Genomic DNA, 9,342 nt, shown 5'->3' with positions numbered 1-9,342 from the left:
GAGAACAATATCCATTTCAAAACATTTCTAACAGATTCCTTAGTTCGGACCGACGAAGTAATGTCACTCGACTATTATCAACCTGACTGCAATCTTTTTCTGTCGGTAAGGATTGCACCAGAGCACCTTCTACTTCTAATAGGCCATGAACTATAGATAGAGAAGAATCATTCTGAGCGAGTACATAAGAAGCGATCCACTTTTTTTCATCGGTTCCAGGGGAAGACCAAAGATCTTGCGCGGCAGGTCCGCCAGAAAAACTCAAAAGAGAAAGAAGTCTCGTTAATCTCTTCATGCTCGTTCCAAGTTCGAAGTACCTTTTGGCCAAAGAAAAACCCGCTTCCTGACACGATTGCCTCTTTATCTTTATATATAGATAGATTCTATGGGGTTATTACTTAGTAAGTCTATTTTGTACAAGAGCCCCTCCTATCTGATAGAAAAGGGTCCCATGATCCCGAGCCGATCTTACCTTGGCTCGCAAACCCCAAGTTTGTCTATGAAGAGCTAATCTAATTGTATTTTTTTCTAGAATGGATTTCTTATGTGGAATACTAATGGATAGGGCTTCGTTGCTAAGTGCTACAAGATCTAGTGCACTGGAACTCGTGGTTATGGACCCGAATCCTTTAGTATGGAACATTGTCTTTTCCAAGTAAAAACCCCTAGTATATGAAAGAATGAAAAGGTGCTTTCGTTCTTGTGGAATAAGAAGCCCTCGTACCTTAATGAAAGGAAAATCGTAATTTTTCGTTAGGTATTTGACCAAATAGGATCGTCCAGTTCCTACAGAACCTATCACTAAAATACCCGATAGGGCTAAGCGGAACGAAAAGGGTTTTCCATGAGATGGTAAATGAAAACGATTAGTCCCACACGAGGTTTGGGAATAAGTGATTGTCTGATAATGAGCAAGGAATATACGTCTTTCTGCTAAAGAGGATCTATTAAACTCATAATTCATTAGATCCTTGTTATCAATGCCAACTAGGTATCATAAGTAAATGGATCCCGGTTGTTCAATCCTTTGATAACCAAGGTCATTCTTTGCTAAAGAGAAATGATCACTATGAGTCAGACTCAATAGAATTGGATCCATTCCAAATAGCGAGAATTAGGATTCTTGATCCCTCTCAATCTCTCTTTCAATTCGAGGATCCAGAGAGGTGTTTTCATAGTCATCTCCGAATATTTGCCATCTCGGAATATTTTCGATTTCATTTTTCTATGATATGTCTTTCTATATGAAAATTGGTTATTTACGATGTACGATGATCCCTGTTAAGCATCCATGGCTGAATGGTTAAAGCGCCCAACTCATAATTGGTAAATTTGCGGGTTCAATTCCTGCTGGATGCACACGAACGGGAACATTCCATAAGTCTATTGGAACTGGCTCTCTATCCATGGAATCTCATCCATCATCCATACATAACGAATTGGTATGGTATATTCATACCATAACATAAGAACAATAAGAACTCGAATTCTTATCGATACTGGAACTCAGAGCATAGGAGGGAAAGTCGATTTATGGATGGAATCAAATACGCAGTATTTACAGAAAAAAGTCTTCGTTTATTGGGAAAGAATCAATATACTTTTAATGTCGAATCGGGATTCACTAAGACAGAAATAAAGCATTGGGTCGAACTCTTCTTTGGTGTTAAGGTGGTAGCTGTGAATAGCCATCGACTACCTGGAAAAGGTAGAAGAATAGGACCTATTCTGGGCCATACAATGCATTACAGACGTATGATCATTACCCTTCAACCGGGTTATTCTATTCCACTTCTAGATAGAGAAAAAAACTAAAGGAGAATACTTAATAATACGGCGAAACATTTATACAAAACACCTATCCCGAGCACACGCAAGGGAACCGTAGACAGGCAAGTGAAATCCAATCCACGAAATAATTTGATCCATGGACGGCACCGTTGTGGTAAAGGTCGTAATTCCAGAGGAATCATTACCGCAAGGCATAGAGGGGGAGGTCATAAGCGCCTATACCGTAAAATAGATTTTCGACGGAATCAAAAAGACATATCTGGTAGAATCGTAACCATAGAATACGACCCTAATCGAAATGCATACATTTGTCTCATACACTATGGGGATGGTGAGAAGAGATATATTTTACATCCCAGAGGGGCTATAATTGGAGATACTATTGTTTCTGGTACAAAAGTTCCTATATCAATGGGAAATGCCCTACCTTTGAGTGCGGTTTGAACTATTGATTTACGTAATTGGAAGTAACCAATTAGGTTTACGACGAAACCTAGAAATCGATCACTGATCCAATTTGACTACCTCTACGGGATAGACCTCAACAGAAAACTGTTGAGTAACGGCAGCAAGTGATTGAGTTCAGTAGTTCCTCATAGAAAATTATTGGCTCTAGAGATATGGTAATATGGAGAAGACAAAATTGTTTGAAGCACGCACAGAACCGGAAGCGCCCCTTGTTTCAAAGAGAGGAGGACGGGTTATTCACATTTAATTTGATGGTCAGAGGCAAATTGAAAGCTAAGCAGTGGTAATTAAGACCCCCGGGGGAAAATAGGGATGTCTCCTACGTTACCCATAATATGTGGAAGTATCGACGTAATTTCATAGAGTCATTCGATCTGAATGCTACATGAAGAACATAAGCCAGATGACGGAACGCAGAGACCTAGGATGTAGAAGATCATAACATGAGCGATTCGGCAGATTTGGATTCCTTTCCTATATATCCACTCATGTGGTACTTCATCATATGATTCATATAAGATCCATCTGTCTAGAGATCGTCATATACATCTAGAAAGCCGTATGCTTTGGAAGAAGCTTGTACAGTTTGGGAAGGGGTTTTTTGAGAGAAAAGAAGAATCTACTTCAACCGATATGCCCTTAGGCACGGCCATGCATAACATAGAAATCACACGTGGAAGGGGTGGGCAATTAGCTAGAGCAGCAGGTGCTGTAGCGAAACTCATTGCAAAAGAGGGTAAATCGGCCACTTTAAGATTACCATCTGGGGAGGTCCGTTTAGTATCCCAAAACTGCTTAGCAACAGTCGGACAAGTGGGTAATGTTGGGGTGAACCAAAAAAGTTTGGGTAGAGCCGGATCTAAGTGTTGGCTAGGTAAACGCCCCGTAGTAAGAGGGGTAGTTATGAACCCTGTGGACCACCCCCATGGGGGCGGTGAAGGGAAAGCTCCCATTGGTAGAAAAAAACCCACAACCCCTTGGGGTTATCCTGCGCTTGGAAGAAGAACTAGGAAAAGGAAAAAATATAGCGATAGTTTTATTCTTCGTCGCCGTAAGTAAATACGTAACTAGGAATATGGAAAATTGCATTTTTGGAATTTGCAATAATGCGATGGGCGAACGACGGGAATTGAACCCGCGCATGGTGGATTCACAATCCACTGCCTTGATCCACTTGGCTACATCCGCCCCTTATCCAGCTAAAGGATTTTTTTCTTTTTTCCATTGATCATTATTCTATTTATTCTGACCTCCGTACTTCGATCGAGATATTGGACATAGAATGCCACTCTTTAAAAAGGAAAAAAGGAGTAATCAGCTGTGACACGAAAAAAAACGAATCCTTTTGTAGCTCATCATTTATTGGCAAAGATAGAAAAGGTCAATATGAAGGAGGAGAAAGAAACAATAGTAACGTGGTCCCGGGCATCTAGCATTCTACCCACAATGGTTGGCCATACAATCGCGATTCATAATGGAAAGGAACATATACCTATTTACATAACAAATCCTATGGTAGGTCGCAAATTGGGGGAATTCGTGCCTACTCGGCATTTCACGAGTTATGAAAATGCAAGAAAGGATACTAAATCTCGTCGTTAACTGAATTCTGAATAGAAAGATTAAGAAGAAAAAAAGATTCAAAATAAAGTAAAGGTAGGCGGGGAATAACCTTATTTATGACAAGTTTCAAACTAGTAAAGTATATCCCTAGGATAAAGAAGAAGAAAAGTGGGCTAAGGAAACTCGCAAGGAAAGTTCCAACCGATCGTCTACTTAAGTTCGAGAGAGTTTTCAAAGCACAAAAACGTATCCCTATGTCTGTTTTCAAAGCACAAAGAGTTCTTGACGAGATTCGCTGGCGTTACTACGAGGAAACTGTTATGATACTGAACCTCATGCCCTATCGAGCATCTTATCCCATCTTAAAGTTGGTTTATTCGGCAGCCGCAAATGCTACTCATTATAGGGATTTCGACAAAGCGAATTTATTTATTACTAAAGCCGAAGTCAGTAGGAGTACTATTATGAAGAAATTCAGACCTCGAGCTCGAGGACGTAGTTTCCCCATAAAAAAAAGCATGTGTCATATAACAATTGTACTAAATATAGTAAAGAAATCTAAATAACCTTTAGATCCATCTAAGATTTCGATTCCCAGTAAAAAAAATATAGAATAGAAAAATATGGGACAAAAAATAAATCCACTCGGTTTCAGACTTGGTACAACCCAAAAACACCATTCCTTTTGGTTCGCACAACCAAAAAATTATTCTGAAGGTCTACAGGAAGATAAAAAAATAAGGGATTGTATCAAGAACTATATACAAAAGAATAGGAAAAAGGGCTCGAATAGAAAAATAGAATCAGACTCAAGTTCCGAAGTAATTACACATAATAGAAAAATGGACTCAGGTTCAAGTTCCGAAGTAATTACACATATAGAAATCCAAAAAGAAATCGATACGATCCACGTCATAATCCATATTGGATTCCCAAATTTATTAAAGAAAAAAGGAGCAATCGAAGAATTAGAGAAAGATCTACAAAAGGAAATTAACTCTGTAAACCAGAGATTTAATATTTCTATCGAAAAAGTTAAAGAACCTTATAGACAGCCTAACATTCTTGCAGAATATATAGCTTTCCAATTAAAAAATAGAGTTTCATTCCGAAAGGCAATGAAAAAAGCCATTGAATTAACTAAAAAAGCAGATATAAGGGGAGTAAAAGTAAAAATTGCGGGTCGTCTCGGAGGAAAAGAAATTGCACGCGCCGAATCTATTAAAAAGGGTAGACTTCCCCTCCAAACAATTCGCGCTAAAATTGATTATTGCTGCTATCCAATTCGGACTATCTATGGAGTATTAGGTGTAAAAATTTGGATATTCGTAGACGAAGAATAAGTAATCTTGTCTTCGGATTCTGTCCATTGATAGAATAAAAAATGACAAGAGACTTTTTTCCTGAAATCCCTGCAAAAGAAGAAATTATACCTCTTTCTATAAGATTTAATGAAAATTGATAAATCATTTAATATAATTGCTATGCTTAGTGTGTGACTCGTTATTTTTTTCTTTTTTTTAAGAAAAAAACTTAGTAATTATAGAAAACCAACCTATTGCTTCGTATTGTCGAGATCCTAACTAAGAAACAGTCACTATATGAATAAATACCTCTATCATAACATAAATGAGTAGATGTGTCATATAGTTGTAGCAACTGCAATTTTTTCTCTAAAAAAGAAAAGGGATTCTAGGTTGTGAAGCAAAACTAAAGGGATGTGGATAAAGGGAGGGATGATAGAAAGAAGGAAGAGGAAATAAATAAGATATAGGATTCCACTATGTATGGTCTATGAATTACATCATAAAAGGCAATGTGATAAAGCATCAATATAATAAAAATAATAGAGAATTAAAAATTGTAACTTGAAACAAGAACTACAAATTTAAAGCAATAATAAAGAGCCGCCCGGGTTAATAAAACTGAGAAAATTAACTCGGAAAGAAATTTTTTGGAAGCTCCGTTGCGGGATTCAGACCTAACCATTCAAGGAGAAGCAGTGGGAACGACAGAACCTATGATTCCATAGGATTTTATTGAAAAGAATCCTAACACTTCATTGGGTGGGATGGCGGAACAAACCAAAAAAATTGTCTTATTTGGTAAGTTTATAAATTAACAAATAAGACAGGAAAGAGTAAATATTCGCCCGCGAAATTCTTATTGAATTAGAATACTTTACCGCGATTCAATAAGAGTAAAAATAAGGATTTTTTTAAGAAGGATTACATTATCTATAAATATAGAATTTAGATAAATATACACACACATCTGGATATATTCTAGATCTTCTTTTTTGACTATATATTATATTTTTCTGTTTTAACAAATTCAATATAAAAAAAACCGAACTTTTTCTATTATCTATTAATGTGTATCTATCCGTACCGTAATATTTTGGAATATTATGAATTAGAGAAATTTACATGCTTTCTGATTCCATTCGCGAGGAGCTGGATGAGAAGAAACTCTCATGTCCAGTTTTGCAGTAGAGATGGAACTAAGAAAGAGAACCATCGACTATAACCCCAAAAGAACCAGATTTCGCAAACAACATAGAGGAAGAATGAAAGGAAAATCCTGCCGAGGCAATCGTATTTGTTTTGGTAGATATGCTCTTCAAGCACTTGAACCCGCTTGGATCACGGCGAGACAGATAGAAGCAGGACGAAGAGCAATAACACGATATGCACGTCGTGGTGGAAAAATATGGGTACGTATATTTCCCGACAAACCGGTTACACTAAGACCCACGGAAACACGTATGGGCTCGGGAAAGGGGTCCCCCGAATATTGGGTATCCGTTGTTAAACCTGGTCGTATACTTTATGAAATGGGGGGAGTATCTGAAACTGTAGCTAGAGCAGCTATCTCCATAGCTGCCAGTAAAATGCCCATACGAAGTCAATTTATTCGATTAGAGATATAGAACCCTAAAAGGGGTATGGAAGATAAAAAAAAATGCTCGGTTTTTCTTTCTGGAAAGACAATATTTCTTTCATCCTTTTGCATTGAAATAACAAATTGAAATCAAAATAATATGATTCAACCTCAGACCCTTTTAAATGTAGCAGATAATAGTGGAGCTCGAAAATTGATGTGTATTCGAGTCATAGGAGCTGCTGGTAATCAGCGATATGCTCGTATTGGTGATGTTATTGTTGCTGTAATCAAAGACGCATTGCCCCAAATGCCTCTAGAAAGATCCGAAGTAATTCGAGCTGTAATTGTACGTACATGTAAAGAGTTCAAATGCGAAGACGGTATAATAATCCGCTATGATGACAATGCTGCGGTTATAATTGATCAAAAAGGCAATCCAAAAGGAACTCGAGTTTTTGGCGCGATTGCCGAGGAATTGAGAGAATTGAATTTTACCAAAATAGTTTCATTAGCTCCTGAAGTATTATAAATACTAGTAGGCGAAATTGAGACCAAAGAATTAATTTAGTAGATTGTGTTTTACGTATATGTTTTAAAATCCAAAATGAAAAAAAAAAAAAGAAAACATGTTGATTATAGAAAAATTAGGAGGAACCTAGAATTAGAGTCTTATGGGCAAGGACACTATTGCTGATTTACTAACCTCTATAAGAAATGCGGACATGAATAAAAAAGGAACAGTTCGAGTAGTATCTACAAATATTACCGAAAACATTGTTAAAATACTTCTACGAGAGGGTTTTATTGAAAGTGTTCGGAAACATCAGGAACGTAACAGATATTTCTTGGTTTCAACTTTGCGACATCAAAAGAGAAAGACTATAAAAGGAATATATAGAACAAGAACCTTTTTAAAGCGTATCAGCCGACCCGGCTTACGAATTTATACCAACTATCAAGGAATTCCTAAAGTTTTGGGTGGAATGGGAATTGCTATTCTTTCTACTTCTCGAGGAATAATGACAGATCGAGAAGCTCGACTAAACAGAATTGGGGGAGAAGTCTTATGTTATATATGGTAATCGCCCCGCCTATAGTGCTCGAATTCTATCTCGCCCTTCCTATTTTTAAAATAAAAATAGAAAAATAGGAGAAAAAAAATATGACAGAAAAAAAAAATAGGAGAGAAAAAAAAAACCCGAGAGAAGCAAAAGTAACTTTCGAAGGTTTAGTTACGGAAGCCCTACCCAATGGAATGTTCCGCGTTCGGCTAGAGAATGACACCATCATCCTAGGCTATATTTCAGGAAAGATACGGTCTAGTTCTATACGAATACTGATGGGGGATAGGGTCAAAATTGAAGTAAGTCGTTATGATTCAAGCAAGGGACGTATAATTTATAGACTTCCCCATAAGGATTCGAAGCGTATCGAAGACTCGAAGGATAGCGAAGATTTGAAGGATAGCGAAGATTTGAAGGATACCAAAGATTCAAAGGATTAGGTTTTTCTTTTTTTTTCTAGGGTAATAAATTCTAAGTTCTAAAATTCAAGCGAAGAGACTTATTTTTTCCAAAAGATTAGATTCATAGTTTAAAAAAGGATACGGAAATATGAAAATAAGAGCTTCCGTTCGTAAAATTTGTACAAAATGTCGACTGATTCGTAGGCGTGGACGAATTAGAGTCATTTGCTCTAATCCGAAGCATAAACAAAGACAGGGGTAATCTTTCGAAAAAGAACTTTACTTTCTAAAAAGTAAAAAAAAGTACCCGCGGAAATGTTCCAATTCCAAATAAAATAATTTCATTTAAAATAATTAAAGTAAAGGGTTTATTTTACCCTGAAACGGATATCTTTGTATCTTTTTTTCTTTTTTTTATTTCTAACTCATATTTATGAGATAATAAAATATGGCAAAAGCTATACCAAAAATTGGTTCACGTAAGAAAGTGCGTATTGGTTTACGTAGGAATGCACGTTTTAGTTTACGGAAGAGTGCACGTAGAATAACAAAAGGGGTTATTCATGTTCAAGCTAGTTTCAACAATACCATTATAACTGTTACAGACCCACAAGGTCGGGTGGTTTTTTGGTCCTCGGCCGGTACTTGTGGATTCAAAAGCTCAAGAACAGCATCACCCTATGCTGGTCAAAGAACAGCAGTAGATGCTATTCGTACAGTAGGTTTGCAACGAGCAGAAGTTATGGTAAAGGGCGCTGGTAGTGGAAGAGATGCCGCATTACGAGCCATTGCTAAAAGTGGTGTGCGATTAAGTTGTATACGCGATGTAACACCTATGCCGCATAATGGATGTCGACCGCCTAAAAAAAGACGTCTGTAAAAGAATTAACCCGCTTTCAACTTTCATTTCAAGAGAAATAAACGATTCAATGATAAAATAATAATACTAGTCTATTATGGTTCGAGAGGAGGTAGCAGGATCCACTCAAACACTACAGTGGAAGTGTGTTGAATCAAGAGTAGATAGTAAGCGCCTTTATTATGGTCGTTTCATTCTGTCCCCGCTTAGAAAAGGTCAAGCGGACACCGTCGGTATTGCCTTGCGAAGAGCTTTACTTGGAGAAATAGAAGGAACATGTATCACACGTGCAAAATTTGGGAGCGTGCCG

The sequence above is a fragment of the Triticum urartu genome, unplaced genomic scaffold, assembly GCF_056163025.1.
Source record: "Triticum urartu cultivar PI428250 unplaced genomic scaffold, HENAU_Tu73 scaffold48, whole genome shotgun sequence".
NCBI lineage: Eukaryota > Viridiplantae > Streptophyta > Magnoliopsida > Poales > Poaceae > Triticum > Triticum urartu.
Note: the sequence above shows the minus strand (reverse complement) of the source record.